A 26,278-nucleotide genomic window follows, 5' to 3' on the forward strand; every position below is an offset into this window, starting at 1 on the left:
ACCTGTCATGTGTAAATTTTGCTGAAAGTAAAAACTGTATCGCTCTATGATCTGTGTAAACGGTCGTATGTCTTCCATAATGAAAATGCCTAAATCTCGTAAATGCCCATACAACACATAATGTTTCAAGTTCTGTAACAGAATAATTGCATTCAGCAGGTGACAGAATGCGACTCGCAAAGGCTATGTTTTTAATTACTGTAGAACCATCTTCTTCAATTTCCTGAAAAATGTGTACGCCTAAAGCGGTGTTAGAACTGTCGGTGGCAATGGGAAAATTTCTAGTAAGATCTGGATGTGATAGAAGTGGTGCATTCAACAAAGCTTGTTTCAGATTGACAAATTCAGACTGCGCTTGGCTATCCCAGGACCAAATAGTGCTTTTACCTGTCAATTGACATAATCTAGGAGTGTCTAAAGCAGAGTAATGAATAAATTTACGAAACCCAAAAAGCTGCGTAGTTGTTTCTTCGTCGTAGGTACAGTAATGTCACGTAAAGCTTGAAGTTTTTCCATGTCAGGCGCAATGCCTTCTGCTGAAATTACATGTCCAAGAAATTTTATAGAAGTTTTGCCAAAGTGCGATTTGCTAAGATTAACTGAGTCCTTGTGCACGAAAGGTTTGTAAGAGTTGTTCAGAATCAAATTGTGTTCAGACCAGTTAGCTTCTGCAATAAGAATGTCGTCTACATACGTTGTGATTCTGTCTTTTAGTTCTGTCGGAAGTGTAGTATTCAAACCGCGAATAAATGCTGTTGAAGAAGTAGTTAAACCGAACGGTAATTTGCAAAATTGATAACAGTCACCAAAACAGAGAAAAGCTGTGTACTTTCTGCAGTTCGGATGGATCTGAATTTGCCAAAATCCCGATTTCAAATCTAATGTGGAATAAATAGCAGTACCATGAAATTTCTGTACAAGTTCTTCTAGTGTTTGAGGGCGATCTGTTTCATTAATAATAATGTCATTGATGTGACGCGAATCAAGTACGAGCCGAAGTGAACCATCCTTTTTCTTAACAATATGGAGCGAGTTTATGTACGGACTAACTGCCGGTTCAATAATTCCTTGGTCAAGCATAGCTTGCAATTCTTTCTTAACTTGATCTCTGTGAATATACGGAATGGGGTAATGTTTGGCTTTAAACGTGTCGAACTTGAAATTCATACATAAAACCGGACATAGTACCTGGGATGTTGTCAAAAACTGGAGCTTGCTGTAAAAGAATTTTGAGTAGCTCTGAACGTTCGTCGTCTGTATTTGCGCTGCTCTGTTTAACTTTATCAGAAATCATTTGCATAACGTCATAGTCGGCTTCGTCTGGAGTGTTATGGTTGTGTACGTACGTATCTGTTAACAATGTGGAATGACAGTCTATGTTACGTGATGCAGAAATGACCTCTGTACGATTAAATGTTTGTTCTTCTACAGATAAAGAGTGCTGAAATTCTAAAGCCAGTTGTACATTTTCATCCTTTAACATTAAATAGGAATTTTGAAAGTCAATAATTGCGTCATGTTGTACCAAAAAATTCGTACCTAAAATAACGTCTGTTGTCAATAAGGGAACAATCAAAAAATTTGAGTGAAACGTATGACCTGCAATACACAATGATAAGTGTGTCTGTAACTTTGAATCTACTCCTTTACCAGATACTGCTCCTTTTTCTTTAGTTTTGCCTATTGGTAATGTAGGATAGGTATTCTCTTTGTTACATTCGTTGAAAGTTTCCTCATTTATAACTGACATAGGTGATCCAGAATCGATTACTGCTGAAAATTTGGATGATCCAATCTTTACTTCAATGACAGGGTGTGAAATGGTTTTTTGAATAACTGGTTTTCCTGCAAAAGAGTGTCTCGGATGTCGTCAAAAGTAATAACATTTTCGTGAACAAGAGTCTGTGTGTCAAAAGTATTGCTTGCGTTGCTGGAGGATCATTCTGCACTGTATCTAGTCAAATTCTTTCTGAGGTGCTGTTATTTTCGGGAGGATGCTGTGGCATTTCAACTATTTGTACTGTTCTGTTATTTCAAATGGCTCTGAGCACTATGGGACTTAACATCTGAGGTCATCAGTCTTCTGTTATTTCTTCCTGGCGTATTACGTTCGGGATGATATCTACTGTCTGGTTCATTCATGATAATCTGTTGTTGCGGATGATTATTCTGCTGGTAAGATCGACTGTTATTAAACGTACGCTGATAACTGTGCTCTTTACTTTTACGTCTGTCATGATAGTCATTTCTATACGGCTCGTTGCAATAAGAGTTGAAATGGTGTGTTTTCTGTACGTAGTGGTTTCCTTGTTGCTGTGCGTTACTATTTGGCGGAGCCGACGCTATACGTGTAGGCGGCGAAACATTAAAGCTTCGTTGACCTTGCGCATTACATTGTTCGTTGGGTATGCTAACCGGCTGGTTTTGTTGCTGTTATTGGGAAAAACCTCTATTGTTACCAAAATGTGGTTCCTGTTGCAGATAATTTTGACGATACTGATAATTAAAATTTTGTCTGTTATTAAAGTTCTGGTGGTTGTCGTTCCTGGAGCGCCTATTACCTTTGCTATTGAAATAGCGTGGCTGATCGTAATTACTGTATGTTTTTTGGGCGTTGGTTATGATGTGAAAAATTTTTGTTTATGAAAGAATAATCTGATTGCTGAACTTCCAAAAGCTGTAACAGATCTCTGAATGCCGAAATATTTTCTTTCTGCTGACCCGTTAAAAGTCATACTCTTAATGATCGTGGTAATTTAGAAATACACAATTGGATAAGTGCAGATTCACTGTTTGGCTCACTTAAGTACTGGTTTTGTTGGACCATGTGTTCAAAAAATTGCGTGACAGTGGAAAAATTTGAGTTCTCATAATTCGATAAACTAATTAATTGATCCTTGATTCCGCGCTGTGTCGTCTTCGACCAATACGCTGACAGAAAAGCATTCTGAAATTCTTCTACGGAGTAGCACTGTCTCGCGATCGGTCTCATACGAGTTGCCGGTTCGCCTTCCAAAAAAATGCAAATAAATTCAAGTTTGTGTGTTACGGGCTAAGTTGGTGGAAAAGCAAAGCTAAATTGTTGTATCCAATCCAAGGGGTGAATCTGTGTTCTGTCATTTTTAAATACCTTAAATTTTCTCACGGATAGAAATTGCTTGTAATCAAAATTATCGTCTCTGTATGTATGAACAGGTTCAGGGTGTATGATAATCTGCTTGTCTGTGACTGTTCGGAATCTAACGCACGTACTCTCTGTAAATTAACTAAATTATACTGGCTGTGTGAGTCTGACAAATGTTCGGAAAGTGGCGTATGCGGTGATGTGTTAAAAGCTGAAACATTTTTCATCTCTGTCGATCGTCTACTGTAAATTTTGGAATTCGGGTGTTTGATTAAGCGAAACTGGTGATGTATCGTCTGATTTGGTGTCATTATTATTTTCGATAATATCTATACGACTGGCCAATTCATCATATTTTTCAGTCAGTGCTTTTACCTGCTCATCGTTTTTAGTATCACAAGCATTAATTTGTTTTTGAATTTTACGTGTGGTTTTGTTCAATTTTTTAACGTCTGCTTTGATGGCATCGGGATCCTGTATTAGTTCCAACTTTTCAAGTCTGTTGGTCATTGTCTGAAAGTCTAATGTGTGTGTGTCTGTTTTTGTTTTATGATCGGAGATTTCATCATGCAATTCGGTGTTCAACTTTTTGATTTCGTCTGATACTGTAGCAATATTGTTGTCTACGTATGTTAATGCTTTCGTAAACAATTTACGCTTATCTTCCTGCCTCTGTGCAGTAATTGTTTCCATGACTTGTTGCTTTACTTTATTCTGTTCCTGTATAAATTTACGGTAACGCGTTTCACTGTTTTATAGGTGGTGATTAAAACGTTCGCCAATTTGGCTGTTTTGTTGTTCAAATTTCGTGTCTACTTTCGCATCCAGTGTGCGTGAAAGTTCTGCTGACATTAATTTAAACTCGTCGCGTAACTGTGTTGCGTTTTCAGAACATTGTTTAGCGACTGCACTAATTTCATCTCTAAGTAATTTAGTTGTGGCTGCATGTGTATTACTTAATTCTTGTGCCACAGATCTAATTTCTTCACTACTGTTCCTAGCACAAGCCTTAATTTCCTCACGTAATTGTTATTTAGTATTATGACATTGCGCGGCAACGGCTGTAATCTGTTCACTAAGCTGTTTGGAATTGTTATCTTGTTTCATTAACTTGTTTGAAACTGTCGTCTTGTTCTTTCTTAAATTGTAGTAATAATGCTATAACTTGATCCATGCCAAAATTAACTACTCTATTCTCTGTGCTGTTTGATGGCGTACCTGCAATTGTCATGTTTTGTGTAACCATTTGGTCATTCTCTGATTCTTGAAAAGGTTCGCCAGTTGGATGTGCACTGTGGGCCACTACGTCGGAATCAAATAAATCTGACGTATTTCGACTACATGAGAAAAATTTATCTGTTCACTATGCAAATTTTGCATACCGGGTGTGTCAAACGGGGCAGCGTTCATTGTATCGGAACGTGCCGCGTCATCAATTGTTAAATTTACTGTGGACATAATTGAATTTGTTTGCCCATCATTAGGATTTAACTCAATACTAGTGATCGGCAGGCGCTGATTATCTGTAATTAGAAGATTATCACTAATGCACTGCGTATCGCTAGTATGATAGGTCAAATTATTCGAGTCGACTATTTCACTCATTGCACATCGCGATTTACTGTTAACAGCTTTTCGCGGCATTTTCACAATTCAAAATTAAACACAAAATCAATCAAAGTCAAAGCAAAAATGGAACAAATTCAATTACAACAAAGAGCAATAAATTGCCAATGACCTGTGAAAGAAAGAGTGACAAGTTAGTAAATGCGTTGCGCCAGATGCAAACTACATTTAAAATTAAGTAAATAAGAGCAGACATATGACTACCTCTCAGAAATTCACAACAATACGATCCTGGCCGGTTGTCGCCAAGTGTAACCTCCCCACAAAAATTTCATTCTCATTTAACCTCCCCACAAAATTCTTTCACATTTAGTATAACCTCAAAACAGAAAAATTGCTAAACCTCTCAACAGTAAAAAATATAATTATGTCGTTCACATTCAGTGTAACGTCCCAACAAAAAATAAATTCAGTAACCTGGTGATAATACAATGTAACTAACCTCTCAATTAAATTGTCGCTCACTTATAACTTTTCAATAATGGACTGTGAATTTAACCTGGTAAATTTTGGACGTCAGCAGTGCTGCGTCATGGCCCTGAAAGATCATTCTGAACAAAAAAAGAAAAATTCTTATCTCAATGAAGTCGCCGGATAACGCATATATATCTGCTCTTACAATAAATTTTTCTGGCACAGCCCTGTGCAATGCTGGCCGATAGATTTGTCATTTATGAAAGGAAACAACTGATTTTTCTTTTGCCATAATCGGGATGATCATGGATTGAAGAAATTAGTAAATTCTTTAAATTGAAACCAATGGTTGTTAAAAGTTATTTTTTTTATGAGAAAGATTATTATTAGGAGATTTTTAAAACATTTACATGGGACTTGAGATAACATTACTAAATATGGGCGAGGCTGCTTTTTACCGGCCGGCCGCGGTGGTCTAGCAGTTGTAGACGTTCAGTCCGGAACCGCGCAACTGCTACGGTCGTAGGTTCGAATCCTGCCTCGGGCATGGATGTGTGTGATGTCCTTAGGTTACTTAGGTTTAAGTAGTTCTAAGTTCTAGGGGACTGATGACTACAGATGTTAAGTCCCATAGTGCTCAGAGCCATTTGAACTATTTTTTTTGCTTTTTACCTTATACAATAATACTCAGGCTCCGGCATCGCTCCACCACGACCGGCCCAGCCAACACGATACACCAGACCAGACCAGAGCCGACTGCTCACTAGCAACAACTTACTGCTACAGCTACACAGTTCCTACTGCAGTCAACACTTCTCTTATACCTTGCATATCGCAGGCAGCGCATGAGCAATACATTGAAATTACATCTGCTCGGACCTCTTACAATATTTATTTTTTGTTTTGGTCCTTACTACCACCTCCCAAAATCAAAAATGAGGACTACGTTTTTAAGGCCCTATATACTTATACGGGGTTGTCAGAACCAGCGTGAAAATCTCGTAAGAACGTTGTGGTGGAGGTTGTGCTGGGCAATAATTGTTAAGAGAAAAACTTAAAATTGCCCCGTTTCTTAGTAATTAGCACTGAAGTTAGCCATTCAAGTCGTTGCGCAAATTCCAGCACTTGCACGCGCTAAAATGTGCTGACGCACAGACATCTCTGAGTCCATGAGTTACCACCTGTTGAAATGCTCATTAGCAATTAAACTGTGCATTTTTCGGAAGTGGTAAATTTGAACAAGGATAGAAAAAGCTACTTCTGTTCGGTTTAAGGAATCCAAACGAAGAACGCGTCGGGCGACACCGTATGTAGCAGACTGCTTGATTTTACCCCCGCGGCGACCTGATTGGTTATATTCAATGCTAAGTAATTCAGAAACGGTGCAACATATCTAATTTCTTTCCTTACTAACAATTTCTCATCTCATCTTCCCTTGCAACAGCCTTACAAGCTTTACATACTGTTTTTGACCACCTATACATACGAAAGGTGTTATCACTAAATTCAACGCCGTTTCTGTGTGATACGTTTATTCAGTGATCAGTCTACTTGAATCACATTTACAGCAATATTTCTTTGTATTGTTTTCCACACCCTGTGAACATGTAGGTTTTTGTTTATAGATTTCCTTCTTTTCGACGGATTTCGTTTTTTCAGTTCGTCTGCAATTTTCGTATCAGTTATCTATCTGTTAAGTCATAGTTTATTACAGTTGCGCGTTGTATTTCCGGCAACGGCCTTACCACATTGGTTTCCGTCATATCACCGAAGTGGCCCGCTATGCGCTGTGGCCATTTTTGGGGGTGCACTCAGCTTAGTGATGCCAATTGAGGACCTACTCGACCGAATAGTAGCGGCTCAGGCCAAAGAAAACCATCATAACGACCGGGAGGACGGTGTGCTGACCACACGCCCCTCCTATTCGCATCTTCAGCTGAGGATGAGCCGGCGGTCGGATGGGCCCGCTGGGTCACTTGTGTCCTGAAGACGGAGTACTGCTGCTGCTGTAGTATTTCTTTTTACATGTTTTAGGTCAGCATTCAGTACGATATACAAGGACCATGAAACGTTCCATGTAATTATAGTGCTTTACAGTTGCTAGGGAGCAACTGAGATTAGCTAGGGAACAAGTGCCATTTGCTACGGAACAACTGACAGTTGCTGCGGGACACCCAAACTGTGATACCAAAAGTAAATGTTGAGAGAGGGATGTGTTAACCGCAGCGAAGCATGTGCACGAAAGTTCTGCGTGCATTCGAAAATTCATGCAGTATGGTATTTGACGAAGGCTGCGGAACCGATTAATGTGACATTCCGTGCGGTACGGCAAGATATCCGCAAGAAATCATTTGAGTGTTCACGATTGTGAGCGAGCAGTTCGATGGCTTGAACACGGTTCAAGTGTAACTACTTTGGTCACAATAATGGGTGTTTCCAAAAGTGTCATCTCGTGGTTAAAAAAGCCGCTGAAGGTAGAAATGATGCAACGCAATAGCTTACCTGTGACAGTAGACGGATGGTTACGCCGTAAGAGGATCGATACGAAGCCCTAGTATCGGAAAGCAACAGACATCTCACACCTGGGCAGATCGCTGCAGTCCTCGTAACCGCTAGTGGTACACGTGTCTCTGCCAGAATCATTCCGTGGTGATAAAATTTGCCTGGTTTGTATGCTCAGAAGCCTTTCAAACGCATCGCATTTCAAGCACGCATTCGTCAAGAAACAGTTCATTGATGTACAGAACATATCGGTTTGGGGTGAGCAACAGTGGTTTAGAGTGATGGGCTCCGACAAATCCCGCTTCAGTGTGGCAAGTGGTTCTGACCACCACCTAGTCTGGAGAGAGGGAGGTACAAGTTGCACACCAAAGAGCGTTCATGAACGTCATCGATATGGCCTAGGCGTTATGGTATGGAAAGGCATTGTATACAGTGACCGAATATCGCTGCACGTCTTTGCACGAGGTACCGTTACAGCACAGCGGTTTTGCAGAGAGATTTTTCTGGATCATGCCCGTCGGTATAGGGCTGCAGTAGGTCCTGAACTTCTGTTTATGGACTACAATGTCTGCCCACACAGAACCACTGACGTATCGCACACACCGGAAAGTGACGATATTGAACGTATGGAACGGCCTGCGTACCCCCTAAACCTAAAGACTGTAGGATACGCCTGAGATGCTCTCGGTGGCTCGGTGGATGTGTTTCTCATTAAAACCCTCTCCTCTAACTAAGAAAGAACTGAAGACCACCTCGAGAGAAGAGCGGGACGATATTCCCCAAGGACTGCTCAACTGTGGGTAGCCAGCTTGGACAACAGGTGCAAATGCGCAGTAGTGCCTTCGGAGCCCTTATTCCTTATTGAGAGTCCAATGTTACCCTTTATGCTCGGCGCCTTGCCTGTGCCAAACATGAACTTTATTTACGTTTGTTATTCTTCTTTTCCATGTGTTGAAATATACCATTTCTCGTTATAAATGTACCATTCCAACTCTGTTGGGTATGTATGGTGTTTCATGTTGGCCATCATTGCTTGTGACAATTCCTGCCCAACAATGTGTCTGTTCCTTAACAACTGTCAGGCATTGTATATATAGCCTCATATATCTAAACGAAAGAGATTTTTGCTATTTCCATGATAATGATCCGTGTGTAAGGCCAATGCCGCAGAGCTTTGAGAAGCATTATAGTGAACACACGTTGTCTTGGCCACCAAATGCATTTGATCTGAATCCATGGAACACATCTATGACGCTATCGGACGCCAGCTTTGCGCCCACAAACCACCGGTAGATAACTGACGGGTTCAAGTAATCTGGGCTTAGACATTTTGAGCCGTAGTAAAGTTAGCTTTGAAAAGCGCTTCGCAGCGGGTAGCGTGAAGCAGTCGCCCTCCGTTTTCTGGCGGTGGCGCCGTTGTCGCAATTGAAGGCTTCGGTGTCTCCCTCTAGCGCGAAAGAGGAACAGCGGGCTGTTCGCGTGGGTTCAAAAGTGGCTGTATGGGCTCTCATGGAGAGTTGGCAGTCGGGCATCAAGAAGCAACTTCTCTGCCGGTGCTAGAGGGACAGCACGCAGACCGCGGCATCAGCGTAAGCGACGCGAGCAGCTGCTCCGTGGTATGGGGCGTTAACTGCTCGTCGCGAAAGGAATCTTCCTGAGCGTGGGTCCGCAAGGCGCCTAATATGCAGTTCGGCCGTATGCCGTCGACCGGCGAGGAGGTTCTGAAAATCGGCGCGCCTTCCTGCGTCCGTTGAAACGGCTGGCAGCGGGAAACTCGGCAGAACATTTGGAGGTGCTGCGTTGATTCAGCCCTGGGAGTCGTAACGCACCAGAAGTTGAGTATTGAATGTTAACAGATTTTATGAAGTTTAATTGAATTCAATTTACTTATTCTTGTTAATTATACTAGCCGTATATTTTGGGAGTTTCTCGCCAAACGCTCTCGTCTGCCCACCCACGGGAAGGTGGTAATATTAGAAAGGGTGGTCCGTTTGTCCCCTTTTGAGGACGAAAGGGTGGGGAGGGGGGGGGGGGGAGACAGAGTAAATCTGTGGTTCGGATTGCTTCTTTCCCCTCCCAACTTACCAACCGGTTATTCGACTGTTAGCCTCTGCCGTGTCTCTGAAAGTCTAAGGCACCAATGGCTGTGCTGTTTAAAATGCAAGGCACTAAGACCTGATCCATTCTCTCGCCTGCCATAACTAGTGTTACTAGACTCACGTGTAAAAGATGCTCGAAGAAAGAAGAAAAATTCCTTTTTTGCGTCGTGGTAAGAACTAGTCAATCGCATAACGAATTCCTGCTCATCTGGAAGCTGTAACTTACGTAAATTTGTGTTTATGAATATTTGGCTATAATCATGCAAGGTTGATAATGTACGCCGTAGTGGATTTTTTATATTGTTTGTAGTCAGCAAAAACTGTTGTGTGTTTTTCCAATTCAATACCTTTTAAGGCTTTTACTCAACGTGCTTATGTGTTTTATACAGGTAGTTGGTTATTAGTGTGTTTTCTTGCCATGCAGAAGTTTGCCATTTCATTACGGGTAGATATTGCTGCCTTGAAAAGAAGATGTTGTAAAATTTCGCAAGTCCTACCTTGCGAGGGTGTGTTTGCCGTAAGTTAACTGGCAGAAATTTGTAAAATTTGTTTTTTTTATGTCATTTGGAAATGTTAGTGTTATTAACTGTGAGTGTCTCTCCCCCCCCCCCCCCCACTCGTGTGCGTGACTCATGCGTTTTGGTTTTTCCATTTTGAGAACTTTTGTAAACAGGATTGTCTTTATATGTTGCAGACGAGTTAGATTCTGCGCCATTTAATGAGCCTGAGTGAGGCTGTTGTGGACGGCCATAGCTACGACTGTTGTAACCAAGTGGTAAATTTGTCTGCCCAAAAGTGAAGTCATATATTCAAATTGTATTCATTTATTAAAGTAGTGTAACTCACCTGTAAATTAGCTGAGCTTGAAATATTATACAGCGTCGCGTTGTATACGTTAAATTGCGTTCCTGTACTTGCCTTTTACTGATGTGACTTATTCGTTATATGATTGTTGTTTTTTTTAAAAAAATATCGTAAAGTCTTGCACCAAATTTGGTGTGTTACTGAAAATTGTGTGTAATTTCACCAGTTTTCCTTGGCACCTACTTCCACTTTACATTTAGTGTATTAGTTGTGATTAATAGCCTTTGGTGAACCAGTAGTAATTTTACGGTTCATGTTTGGTGCGAGATACTTTCGGAAGACTAGCAAGAATTCAACGAATCCATGCCACACACATTCGCTACTGCACTGCTTATCAGAGGTGGAATAACGTGGACCAACCCGAAAGCCTACCAAGAATTCAACGAATCCATGCCACACACATTCGCTACTGCACTGCTTATCAGAGGTGGAATAACGTGGACCAACCCGGAAGCCTAGCAAGAATTCAACGGATCCATGCCACACACATTCGCTACTGCACTGCGTATCAGAGGTGGAATAACGTGGACCAACTGTTTAGTGGGTCGTCATAATGTTTTGGCTCATCAGAGTGATTATTCACAGAAGCCAATGTATTTTAGACCAGTCTATCATGTCTTTTTTTTCTACCAGCAAAAGCTGACATTAAAGTCGTGCCCTACTGGAAACTGTTCCGCCCTAGTGCTGCTGAGCCTCGGTCGCTGGACGTTAATCAGCAGGACTGGCAGTGCGGAGACTAGTCGGGGCTCCCCGCGCAGTCGGACTCCTCGAGGTGGGCGGCGGCCCAGCCCAGGGCATTGTTCTCTGTGGCGAAACGGGCAAAAATACTGCCGGGTGCGAGATCGCAGATTGCAAGCAAACACAGGCGCGCGGGCCGATACATATTTCTGCCGGCCCGTCCCCACTGCTTGTCTGTGCGCACGATTTCCAGCGCCCTCTCGCGGCCACCTCGGGTGAAACAACCGGCGCGGGATTGCCATTGTCCTACAGCTACTCATTTTTCGTATCCTCTACTAGTTTCAAGTGGAGAAGGGTGAAACACACTGCGTCGAATTTCGACACACTAAATGTGTCAGATCCTCGCTCCAGTCAGACTTTTTTCGTTTCTTCCGGCCGATACGACATTTACATTGCTATTACAGGTCCAGTCTTACGAACTTGAGGTTCTGAAAGAGCCGGCGTGGAATTGCTATTGTTCTACAACTGCTCATTTTTCCTATCCTCAACTAGTTTCAAGTGGAGAAGGGTGAAACACACTGCGTCGAATTTCGACACACTAAAGGTGTCAGATTCTCGCTCCAGTCACATTGTTTTCTTTTCTTTCGGCCGATACGGCATTTACGTTGCTATTATAGGTCCAGTCATACGAGCTTGAGGTTCTGAAACAGCCGGTGTGGAATTGCTATTGTTCTACAATTGCTCATTTTTCGTATCCTCTTCTAGGTTCAACTGCAGAAGACTGAAATACAACGCGCCGAATTTCGAAACTGTGTAGGTGTCAGATTCTCTCTCTAGTCAGACATTTTTCGTTTATTTCGGTAAGTACTGTAAGTAGACTGTTTAGGTTTTTTTATTGGTAACGCCACCTCTGTATGAAAATCACTGGCTGTGCTGTGTGCAGTCTGTGGCTGCTTTGCATTGTTGTAATACTCGCCATTGTAGCGTTAGGCAGCTGGCTGTGAACAGCGCGTAGCGTTGCGCAGTTGGAGGTGAGCCGCCAGCAGTGGTGGATGTGGGGAGAGAGATGGCGGAGTTTTGTAATTTGTCATGAACTGCTATATATATTATGACTATTAAGGTAATTACATTGTTTGTTCTCTATTAAAATCTTTCATTTGCTAACTATCCCTATCAGTAGTTAGTGCCTTCCATAGTTTGAATCTTTTATTTAGCTGGCAGTAGTGGCGCTCGCTGTATTGCAGTAGCTTGAGTAAAGAAGATTTTTGTGAGATAAGTGATTTGTGAAACGTATAGTTTAATGTTAGTCAGGGCCCATTCTTTTGTAGGGATTATTGAAAGTCAGATTGCGTTGCGCTAACAAAATATTGTGGGTCAGGTTAAGCACAGTCACGTGTATAATTTTCTAAAGAGGACGTTTCATATGTCGACCCTTAGCCTAGGATACCTCACTGGAATCTTCTGATTTTTTTTTCTTGTAGTTTGTGTAATTAGTGTAGCTTTTGTTTATTGCTAGCACGTAATTGTAGAGAAAATCTCCTTTGTAGTTGCAGTCTTTCATTGTTGTACAGTAAAACAGTTGTGGCATGCATGTAGATTTGCACCAAGTATTTCGCAGCTGCAATTAACTAGATATTATTTTCAGTGTTATGTTAATGTGTTCTCTTATTTTTGTCCTACAATTTGTGTTTTTCTGTGTTGTCGTGTGAAATACTGTGACAATAATGGCGTGTGAAAAACGTAATACTAGGCTCCAAAGTAAACTGAGAAATGACAGTGAAAACGAAAGCAGTGTGTTAGCGCCACCGCGTAATGAATTAACTGATGTTCAAAGTAGTAATTTGGTAATTGTGCATAGGGAAATGGAGCGGGCGGCAAACAATGGCGTGGACAGTGAAACAATTAGTGAAGAGGGAAGCATTATCGATCGATCGGTCGGCAACAGCTCGCCTCAGGAATCGGGAATGACAGGACACAATTTTGCAAATATTGTAGATTCAGGTTTTGGGTCCTCACCATTTTCTCAAATGAGTCAAGACACATTTTCCACTTGTCAAAATGTGAATGTTGCCGGTGCAAATTCACTGCCGAAAAGCACTGAGGAACATGTTCCAGACACCAGTGCATTGTTATTACAATTAATAATACAAATGGGACAAACACAGCAAAAGCTTCAAAAGTTAGACACAATGGAACAAAATCTTCGAAAGTTAGACACAGTGGAACAAAATCTTAAAAAGTTAGACACAATGGAACAAAATCTTCAAAAGTTAGACACAATGGAACAACACCAGAGACAAACACAGCAACAGTTATACACAATGGAACAACACCAGAGACAAACACAGCAACAGTTAGACACAATGGAACAACACCAGAGACAAACACAGCAACAGTTAGACGCAATGGAACAAAATCTTCAAAAGTTAGACACCACGCTTGAACAAACACGTCAAGATTTAACTACTGAGTTACATAACATCGAATCGAAATGTCAAAAAGTCTGTAATGACGTAAAAACACAAATCTGTGAGCATTTTCAGCCTATTTTTTCGCGGCATGAAAATGCATTACAGAATCACGAAGCAGCCATAAAAGAACTGCAAATTATTGTTCATGAAAATCATGAGACCTTGCAAGCTAAAATTGACTCAGTTGCATCTACCGATACGGTTATGCAACTTGCAAAAACTCAGGAAAACTTAAAGGACACAGTAGATACCATTTCAACACAAATGGACACTCTGAAACTTGGTTCAGAAAAACATACAGAGGAAATAATTTCACTATCGGATAAAGTGCCGAACTTTCAGATCAGTTCACTAACTTATCTACAAAGGTAGATGATGATCTGAATGACACAACACCTGTAGCCTTCACTGACACTGAGGAGTATGAACAAATTAGAAAATTCAAACAAAATCAAAATCAAATCAATACACAGTACAAAAGAGAAATCCGGGAAGTGCAAGATCAGTTGGCTCAAGTAGTACAAGAATTACGTATTTCAGAGGACACTCGCTCCCCAATACGGGAAGAGGGACTTAGAAATACGGAACAGCCACAAAATAATAACACAGGACACTTCGGAAATTATGAAAGAAATTGGCAAGGTGCACCGAATTTTGAGATGGAACCGCCGACACGACGTAACAATGACAGATATGCTACTCGCCGACACGATGATTTTGACTATAAGCTGTTTATTACTACACGTAAATTCAAAACATTTAAGAATTCTGCCAACGACATTCATCCACAAGCGTGGCTCCATCAATTCTCTAATTGTTTTCCTCCCAACTGGTCATTGGAGCACAGGTTAGAATTTATGTGTGGCTACTTGGAGAATGAACCAGCTGTAAGAATGCGATCGGTCATTCACGATTGTCACAGTGAAGGAGATTTTTATCATGCCTTCCTCTCAGCATATTGGTCTCAAGCTACACAAAACCGAGTAAAACATAGCATCATAATGATGAAACATTTCGAACAATCTGAATTTTCCAGTCTTGTGAAATATTTTGAAGACATGTTGCACAAGAATCAGTACCTGTCAAACCCATACAGCCCCTCAGAACTTATCCGCATTTGCTTAATAAAACTGCCTGAACATTTACGACATATTATTTTTGGCAGGACGTTGCAAAGACGACATTGAAGCTTTTCAGGGACTGTTACAAGAACTGGAAATTGACACTGACAATCGGGGAATGCGGACACAGGAGCATAACAATTACAGATCACATCCGTCACAATTCCGCGATGACAGAAATAATATACGACAAGGCTATTCTCTCAACGTAAATCGTGACCGAAACAGACACCACCCGTATGACAACCGTTGGCAGAGTAGTAATAATTACAGGGAAAGATCACCTTTCCGAGGTAATGACTATCACAGAGACAATCAGAGAAACAGACAATATGGGAACCAAAACAATTATTATTACGGGAGACAGAATAACTTTAGACGCAACGGTCCAGCGCGCAGTTACGATTCAGGGAGAAATTCTCCACCACGTGACCGACAAGAAAGAAACTATGGAATCTCTCGACATGACGACAGACGATATGATCGTAACGACAGACCTGAATTGCATCAGAACTGGCGGGATTCAAACAGAGCTGGGCCCTCTCGGCAAGACGAATTTGTAGAAGTTAGGTCTCCTAATCCCAGTAACGATGCGCGCCAACAAAGAGACAATAGGCAATGACTCGTACCGCTGGCAGCCACAAAACGTACGTATGACACTAACGACGCAGCTGCCGTAGCTAGTAATTACGTAAAAATGGAAGACATTAGGGACGTCTTACTCCAGGAACACGACGTAAAACATAACAACATTGCATATCCTGTGATTCACATTACTGTAAATGACGTAAAATTTACGGCAGTACTTGACTCTGGCAGTCCCATTTCAGTAATTAGTGAAACAGCTTTTAGAAAATGCAACATATCGAACGATTTCCCCACACTTCCGTTACGTAAGATTAAATTACAAGGTGCAATCTTTGGAAAAAGTGTAGATGTACGCCAACAAACCAATTTAGAATTCTTTTGTCAAAGCCACAGCTTCTCTATGAGCTTTCTTATAGTTCCATTATTGTCGACGGAAATTATATTGGGAGTAGACTTTTTGAATGAATACAAAGCAATCTTAAACTTTCACGATGCTGAAATAAGTTTAGAGAAGGAAGGTAAGTCAATAGCTTTGAAATTTGAAGATTGGCTCTCAAACCATGGCGAGGAAATTAATCGGCTTTACCTTCTGTTAGACAACAGTTCGCAATTTTCTACGGAACTAGACACTAACAATCGCTCTGCAACTACTGACAGGGATGATATCGACGGCATATTTGAAATTAGTGAGTTAATTCAGAATAAAATTCAAACAATTGAGAATTGTAATGACACTGATAGGCAAGACCTTTTTGAGATTTTACAAGCACATTCCACAGTTTTTACTCACAAAACAGGAACAATTAAGGGATTTCAATACCAATTTCGTGTTCGTGAGCATACTAAATTTTGTGTTAGACCATACGTAATTCCAGTACATTATAGGGACTGTGTTAGAACAGAAATACAATCTATGCTTAATGAGGACATTATTGAGCCTGCAGTAAGCTCATACAACAATCCATTACATGTTGTTGAGAAGAAAAATGGATCGATCAGGCTTGTCTTGGATTCGAGACAAATCAATACTATCATCATTCCTGAAACAGACAGGCCGCAAACGTTGGAAGAACTTCTTCAAAATTTTAATGGTGTAAAAGTGTTGTCTTCTATTGATCTCAGATCCAGCTTTTATCAGATCGAACTTCACCCAGAATGTAGAAAATACACAGCTTTCCTTTGTTTCGGCGTTTGTTATCAGTTTCGGAAACTTCCTTTTGGTTTGAACATTTCTTCGGCAGCATTCATTCGCGGGCTAAATTCCATATTACCTGAGTTCTTAAAACGTCACATCACCTTATATGTAGACGATATTCTGATAGCAGAAGCCTCATGGGAACAACACAATCGCATCCTCAACAGCGTGTTACATATTTTTGCAGAATCTGGAATTACAGTTAACTTGGAAAAGTCTGAATTCGGTAGGACAAAGGTGAAGTTTTTGGGACATATTATTTCTTCTGAAGGCATTCAGCCGGATCCTGAAAAGTTAGAAGCAATCAGAGCCATTCCAGTTCCATCCACAAAAAGACAAGTCCGCAGTTTTCTAGGTCTCGTAAATTTTTACCGTCGTTTTCTGAATATGCAAATTCTAGTTACACCAAAACTTTGTTCTCTCACTGGAAAAAATACTATTTGGAACTGGGACGAAGAAGTACATTTGGAATTCAATTCTTTGAAAGAATCGCTACTTAACGCGCCAATACTAGCTCATCCAGATCTGTCACAAGATTTCTGCCTTAGCACGGATTCTTCTAAAGTCGGTCTTGGTGCCCATTTATTTCAAGAAGCTATAGAAAATGACATTACTGTTCAGAAAACCATTGCTTTTGCTAGCCGAGTGCTAATCAAATCTGAAAAAAATTATTCCGTTACTGAATTAGAAGCTTTAGCTATCGTTTGGGCATTTAACAAATTCCGTTTCTTTCTTTCTAGTAAGCACGTAAAAGTATACAGTGATCATCGTGCATTACAATTTCTTATGTCTTCAAAATTAAATCATGACAGGTTAAAACGTTGGGCATTGTTTCTGCAAGAATTCCACTTCACAATAGTCTACATTCCCGGCAAGGAGAACATTGTTGCGGACGCACTGTCACGCGCACCGGCTGGGCTTGAGAAAAGTAACACAGAAGGCAACATTGAGAAAAATTTCAGTATTCTTTACATTCAGAAAGTCGCCTTTGAAAACTTCATCACCACATCTTTAAAGGACATTGCTCACGAACAAGATAAAGACCCGGTTTGGAAAGACATCAAAAGTAAATGGCATGAAAAGACACACACTCAGATTCGGCATTATTACCTGGTTAGAAACAACATACTCTTCAAACGCTGCACTGTTGATGACAAGCTATGGGTACTTTGCATTCCAGACGATTTTGTTAATAAGCTCATTTGGTACATTCATTTCAGCTACGCACATTTTGGTCCACGAAAATGTTATCATATTCTTCGAACGACTTGTTATTTTAACAATATGGAAAAGAGAATTCGAAGAGTCTTGTCTATTTGTAAACTTTGTCAAAAGGCGAAACCATCTACTATCTCCCATCGTGCTCCGCTGTTTCCTATCATTCCTTCTAAATTAAAAGAATTTGCTGCTGTTGATCTCTTGGGACCACTTGTCAGAACATCTAATGGATTTTCGTACGTTCTAGTCGCTGTTGAACTTACTTCAAAATTTGTTTCTTTCACACCGTTACGTAAAGCAACTGGACGGTCTGTATCCAACGCCTTTGTTAAAAATTTCTTACGTGAAGTTGGACACGTTAGTAAAGTCATTTCAGATAACGGACCGCAATTCAGATCTGCTGTTTGGTCACGCATGCTTCGCAACCATAAAATCAAACCTGTTTTTATTTCATTGTACTCACCACATTGTAACCCCTCCGAACGGATTATGAAAGGAATCAATAAGCTTTGCAGACTTTATTGTCACAGAAAGCATCAGCATTGGGACAGATATTTACACTTATTTCAAAACGTGCTGAATGAAATGCCTCATGATTCCACTGCTTTACCACCTACTCTTGTACTGAAGAATGAAAAACCACCGAACAGAATGAGAGAGCTTGTACCTTTCCCGAATACACGTAAACTTCGACACAAAGACATAATTGATTTGGCTCTTAAAACTATAAAATCTGCAGCAGACAAAAGGAGAAAACTACACGGTAAAGCAAATGCAGAGAAATTGTATATTGGTCAGAAAGTTCTCATTAAAGCTCATTCATTGTCACGTAAGAAGAAACACTTGAGTCACAAATTCTTTCTAGTTTACAATGGACCTTACAGAATCCGACGTATACCACATGATAATTGCGTTGAAGTTGAAACTCTGCGTACTAGGAAGAGTAAAGGTTTACACCACATTTCACATGTAAAACCGTTTATTGAAAGATAATCTGCTTTTTAACTTTGTTTTTGCCATAAAACGTTTCACTTCACATTTCTAGTATGCTTTGTCAGACTTAAGAAACTGTTAACATGCAACAATGTTTGAAGTTAAACATCCAGTCAAGAACCAAGAGAACTTATTTAAACAGAAATTACGAATGCATTGTTATAGTGAACAGACGACGCAGTGTTATTGTGTGTGTACATTCTTGCTTGTTAGTTGCATGATTATGTAACGATTACAAGGCTTACATACTTAGAACATTTACCAGTACTGCTAATGAGATTTTAATGCAACATTTTGGTTTACTTGAAAATACATTCTGGAGTTTGTGTGACAGCTACACGACTATATCACGACGCTACTAATGTGTGACACAATTTACCTTGTTGCTTTTGCGGTGTATATCTGCACAGTTTTTCTGAATTCTTCTGGAAAGTAAAACATATTTTAGTAGTAACTTTTGTAGTATAGCTACAATGAGACAGCCTTTTCCGTAGCACAACAATACGTTACAGTACAGTACTTTCTTCATCACAACAATAAGCGTAATAACTACGATATCTTTCGGAGGACGATAAATACGAGACTTCCACAGAGATTATCTTACAACATGATGCACAGTTTAGCGCTACAGTACACGTATTTGAGTGATTAATTTCGCACTTAAAACATTTATTTTTTTAAAGATATTTGAAGTGCAATGATACAAGGGTTTTCCGTGATACATTTCATTCCATTGCTGTAATCTGTAACACCTGAGGGTATAATTACATTAATCCTCAGGGGGGTACACGCTTACTTTGTGTACCATGTGTTTGGCAAGCACAAGGAGCCCTAGCTAATATGGTATTTGCTTACACAACTTCACACATCGGTACCATATTTCTCCAACACAAAATACACAGCTACCTGATCATTTAACTGAGAGAGACAAATTTTTTTACTACATCAGTGACAGATGTTTACGGAATTACACAGTTGGATAACTTCACACTTATGAAATTGTATTTTGTCTGTACTTTGTGAAATGCTCATATTTTGTCGGAACCATTGTGATACTATGAGAGCTTTGAATGATATATTTGGTATGGGATCATGATTTTTAAAGTACGTTTGAGGTAGATGACACTATTGAAATGAGCAGATAATTTTTTTTAGGTTTTGAAATTATTGGAGGAAGCTATGACGATTTTGAGAATTGACTGAGATGTTATGATATTATTATGACGACGATGTGTACTATGCTGTTGAGATATGTTTATGATCAATAAGATGATGCAACCGTATATGAGGAATAAGAAGTATGTTGGAAACCAAGAATCGTACTTTAAGAGTTATGAAATGTGTGTAAATGTGTGACTGTATCACAATGCTGACGAATATTTTTTTTTGGACACTTATATTTATAGGATTATATTTCTACAGATTTGCAATGCTAATTCTTGCCCTGTGAAATATTTTTATATGAGACTGCCACTGTAGCGGAAACTGCTGTCGTAAATATTTCCGTAAGAAAGTTAAGTGACCACCTGCACGTAATGTGTCATGGGCACCCAGCTGGGCGACACAGTCGCCTGGAAAAAAGCCTTTAGCGTGTGCCCATTTCAGCGGCACAGGTAGAAAAAAAAGGGAGGCCATTATCCTCGCTATTGACGTTCCTTTGTAGAAAGCATCGCAAAAACGACACGGTCGAACTTGAAAACATATGATTACACTGTGGAGCTCTTAATTTATGATATTTACTGAAATGCTTATGAATTGATGGGAAATATTCTTACATCTGCAAACCTGATAATGACAAGTGTCTTTCTACGAGAGTTGAGAGCTACTGACCTACGAAATGCCACATAGCTATTGAATGATGTTTTTATGCTTTGGTTTGCGTAATTGCTTATTTCATTTGATATCTAGTTTCTAGCTGCACTGCAGCATTGGTAAAAATAAAATTTTATAGATGTATTAATATAAATATTTTCTGTCTACAGATCTAGTAAATAATAATTTTTTTCAAAAAAATGAGGGAGCACAAAAAGACATTTACCTTCACAGGAACTGCATTCATAATTTTCTTTTCAAGTACTTGGTAATTTCTTTTCTGGAATAAATTGTGATGCATCGGTCTAGTGTTAAAATGTGACATACATATTAGACATGGCCATTTTTTAGTGTAATATTTTTTCTGCTTGAGCTATGTCATGTTTAGATATATGGTTTTTTTTTATTTTGCTGCTGCTGTTTGCCAGGCATAGTGCTACTGAATTTTAATTTGTGTTACTCTTCTAAGCCATTTTACTACTGATTTATTTTTCTTGTTTGCTGCACAGTGCCTTATATTAGTTGTAATATTGCAATTCCTTTGCCTATTTAAATTTTTTGTCATTGATGTTTGTGTTAATTGTTTTGTGCTGCTGCATTGCCTCGTCCCTTAGTTTAGCATCTGAGCTCAGTAGATTTAAGTTATCTTAAGAGGGGGTAGACTATATAAGAAACTGACTATGAAGAATAGGGAAAGAATGCATTGAGAGGTTATATGAAACAGATTTGGCAAAAATGAGTATTGTGCACTGAGAAATAATTATTTTGAAAGAAATATGAATAGAATACAGAAAGCTGGTATAGATAGGACTTTTTGGGAATAATGATGCATGAAGGGAGATCTCCAAGAAGTAAAGAAAGTTTTGTTTGCAAAATACTGCAGTAAAACAAACCCTGTCCTTTCCTTTTGTATTATTATGCTATGTGTTTGTGTACTCTTGTGTATTTGTGTTTTTCCTGACTTTATGTGTTTAGCTGATGTTGTTATGTTGTAGAATTTTTCTAATACTATGTTATTGACTTTGTAAAGATGTTTAAACATTATTTGTTCTGTTTTGTTTTAATGCTCATGTGTGAAGTTGATGTTTCAATAATTATTCTGATCTTTTATTTATTTACTTATGTCATGATTCCTGTAACACTGATGTATATGTTTATTTCTATTCTTTTGTAAAGCCCCTATTCCTACAAATGTTATCTGTATTATTATGTTTTTAATGATGTATTTTGTACCGTTGTTATTGTATTCTTATGCTATAAAATTGTAATTGATACCAGTTCATCATATTATTAACTTGTAAGTTCCATTTCTCTGCACACGTTTCTGTTGGTCATAGTATATGCACAATATGTGAGAAGTAGGGACTCTTAGTGTTTGCACTTGTGTTAATAATTCAGTAAGGGACTGGATAACAGCATTGCTGGTTCTAAGGACATTTCAAAAAAAAAATTGTGAGTGCACAAGTGGTGGTTTATGGACTTGCTATATTGTCCGCAAGACTCTTCGATGGTGATTGTGCACCTGCACAGTCGCAGCAGATGGTTGCTGGCTGTCTCTACAAGGACTATAGTGGGTCTGCATCTTTGATGGCCCACCAATACCATTATCTCTACAAGGACTACAGTGGGTCTGCACCTCTGGTGGCCCACCAATACCGTAATCTCTACCAGGACTACAATGGGTCTACTCTGTGATAACCTGCCTATCAATATTCTTCAAAACTTCGACTGACTCTGCTGTGGGTTTGCTCTGTTGTGGCCCATTACCTGTCTGCATGTCAAGAGTCAGCACTGTCTTTCCGTTGGAAGGACAACACTACTTCTTCAAGACTGCATGGAAATCCACTACTTCCGTGTGCATTTTCTTTTACTGCTCACACTTTGAGAAAAGAAACGGCAGTTTTACGATGAACGATTAGGACTGTCTTTATGGACTGTGAGAAAGTTTAGCTTTTGACCAACATTGTATCAATAAGTGTGTGCATTTGATTTCTTTGTTATTGTAATTATGAAAAATTTTTTCAAATCTGTATTGGCCACTGCCCAAACGAATTTGTAAAACTTTTTGTGGGGAGCATGGGGGCTATGTAAGTAGACTGTTTAGGTTTTTTTATTGGTAACGCCACCTCTGTATGAAAATCACTGGCTGTGCTGTGTGCAGTCTGTGGCTGCTTTGCATTGTTGTAATACTCGCCATTGTAGTGTTAGGCAGCTGGCTGTGAACAGTGCGTAGCGTTGCGCAGTTGGAGGTGAGCCGCCAGCAGTGGTGGATGTGGGGAGAGAGATGGCGGAGTTTTGTAATTTGTCATGAACTGCTATATATATTATGACTATTAAGGTAAATACATTGTTTGTTCTCTATTAAAATCTTTCATTTGCTAACTATCCCTATCAGTAGTTAGTGCCTTCCATACTTTGAATCTTTTATTTAGCTGGCAGTAGTGGCGCTCGCTGTATTGCAGTAGCTTGAGTAACGAAGATTTTTGTGAGGTAAGTGATTTGTGAAACGTATAGTTTAATGTTAGTCAGGGCCCATTCTTTTGTAGGGATTATTGAAAGTCAGATTGCGTTGCGCTAACAAAATGTTGTGTGTCAGGTTAAGCACAGTCACGTGTATAATTTTCTAAAGGGGACGTTTCAGTATGACACATTAATTTTGCAGGTGCAGTCGTACGATCTTCAGTGTCCTGAGGAGGACTGCTTTGGGCGTCTTTCCTGCGTAATCTCTGATCGAGAGTTCAGCAGAGTTTTAAGATACGTAACGGATCGCACAAGTGCTTGGTTTGGCGGCACTCGTTTTTAATTGGTACACCTACGATTTTGCCAAAACAATGTCTGGGGAATTTATTTACGTTGATGATATTGCTTTGCTAGCTCAGGATGAAAGCTTTAGGAAAGCTGGATTAAAAACTGACATCAGACCTGAAGACGTTGAATAAATACAAGGTAGTTATAAATAAACTTTCACTACTTGTACCAGCGTAGACGGTATGGCCACTCCATTTTGTAGGTATGATATTCAGAGTGTGTGCTGCAGGATTTATGTTGTTAGTAGTGTTAGTCTCCAGACCTGCCGTTAGGATTCGGTACTGGTACGGCAAAGTTGAGCTGAAACATAAGCATTAGTTTGCATTACAGTCAGCGTGGGTCTGGACAGCAGGGCTTTAGTCGTCAAGCTGTGTTATCCAAACAACAGCAATAGTACTGCTGCTCTTCGCAAGTATCGACGCATTAGAGAAATATGGGAAAGCCCTCTTTCCGCACCGGGCTTGAAGAATACAATTCGAATGTTCAGATTTGGGAATTGATCCTGCGAGGGGTCGACGTCCAACAACGCCAAAAATTGTTGAAGAAGTTGCTGTTGCCATGCCTAAGGATGTTGGAGACCATGTGCGATCTTCAAGCAGTTCACGAGCTGTGTCACAACAGCTGAACATTCCATGATCCACTGTTCGAAATTTGCCTGCGAACAGATGTGAAGTAATATGTCTAGTGTGCCCGCCCAGCTAACCGCTCGATCTAACGCGCTGCTTTCCGAGTAGGAAGGCGTGCCAGTACCCGACACGAATCCACCTGGCGGATTAGTGTCGAGGTCCGGTGTGTCGTCCAGGCTATGGATGGTTTTAAGGCGGTTTTCCATCTGCCTCAGTTAATGCTGGCTGGTTCCCCTTATTCCACATCAGTTACACTATGTCGACGATTGCTGCGCAAACACTGTCTTCACTTACGTCTACACCATAATTACTCTACCATGCAAACATTTGGAGTAATATTCGTTTGGTATGAGACGTTCCTGGAGGGGGGGGGGGGGGACCACTGGGGGCAGAACCGCACAATAACCCTGGGTTCGGTGTGGTGCGGCGGTGGGGTGGGTGGACTGCTGTTGCCTGTTGTGGGGTTGTACATCACTAAGGACAAGGGCGGAACGAAGCCTCTCCGTCGTTTCTAGGTCCCTGGTTCAGTACACACACACACACACACACACACACACATACGCAATATATCTACTGCGGTTCCAGGATGTTGTGGAGGTAGGTGATCATCACACTGAGCAATATTTGTAATCTGGAACTTAAACAAGGTGTGTAATTAACAAACGTTATACTCTCATGTGGAAATTAAGAAGTGTTGCCTTCAATGACTTATTCGTTATTTCTATCCGCATGTCCTTACATATGCTTCCCCAAAGTTTTGTTGTGCTACGATCACTCGGTTTTCATGGGGCCTCTTCCAAGTACCGAAACTTTAATAGTAACCAACCCGTATGTCAAACACAGCTCTCTCCGGCCGATTTCTCAAATTACCGTTGTATCAACATTGCACCCACGGGATAAACAAGCATCTCCATGTACTCAAAGTGGCAACTAAAACAAAATATCTAAAAAATACACTCCAGAAGTGCCATTGCAACAGACCAAAGATAATTGGGTTTAGCTATTTCATAGTCACAGACTACTGCTGTTCCACCTGTATGAACATCACTCTTACCAAAATAATTCGCACATAGCTCAATCAAGCAATACTCCTCACCACAGAGTGTGTACGTCTCACAAAAATGCACTACCTATCGAAGATCTTATGTCTTTCTTTGCCCACGCCGTGGTTCTTTTGTGGATACAGGAGCGACGAACAGATGCCGTTCATGAACAGAGACTTCAGACATTAATTTGTTCTACATCTAATATGAACACAATTAAGAAAATTTAGAGAAGCGGCATTTGAAGTTGACTGCAGAATGATCCTACTGCAGTCAACAGACATATGGCGTAAGGACCACGAAGACCAGATACGAGAAATTAGGGCACATCCAGAGGCATTACTGCTTACGAGTGGAACAGGAAAGGAATCGACTAGTAGTGGAAAAGGGTGTACTCCGCTACGCACCGTACGTTAGCTTTCGGAGTGAGTGTGTACATGTAGATGAAGATATAGAAATGCTCCCCTCTGCGGCAAAGAGAAGAAAAGAGTGCTTCGTATTAAATTTGAATTTCACCTCAGAGCGCTGAAAGTGGCAGCAGAATACCTTCACAATTTGTCTGCCGAAACTTCTTACTGGCTTCGAATCCTGCAGTTAGACCTGTGAACCCATTACGAAATTGAGATCGCGGATAACTGAGAAGAAGTGTGTATGTCGGCTGTAAATAGTTGTCTAGTATTTTCTCCTCACACGATAAATAATAAATAAATAAAAACTTATTGACGTTTAACTCGAACTGAACTGCCCAACATATGTTGTTAGTTTGGCAGATATACGAAGATATGGCCCTAATATTGATGATCTCAAAGAAACTGCCCCAAAAATGCAACTCTGAAAGCTCCGTGCTCAGCTATTTAGAAATTATATACGTATACACCTCTGTCTTTCGTTCATGGAAATTAGCAAAACATTCGAAGTACATGTGCATCATAGGTGCTGCAATAAATACTTGTTCCTGAAACAATTATTACTAGAATAAAATCTCTATAATAAAATGCTCTAATCAATTTAGTTACAGTGCAAAAAATAATACCGATCCTCAACAGGTTCAAATGGTTCAAATGGCTCTGAGCACTATGGGACTTAACTTCTGAGG

This window comes from Schistocerca nitens, chromosome 8 (assembly GCF_023898315.1).
Source record: "Schistocerca nitens isolate TAMUIC-IGC-003100 chromosome 8, iqSchNite1.1, whole genome shotgun sequence".
NCBI classification, from domain to species: domain Eukaryota; kingdom Metazoa; phylum Arthropoda; class Insecta; order Orthoptera; family Acrididae; genus Schistocerca; species Schistocerca nitens.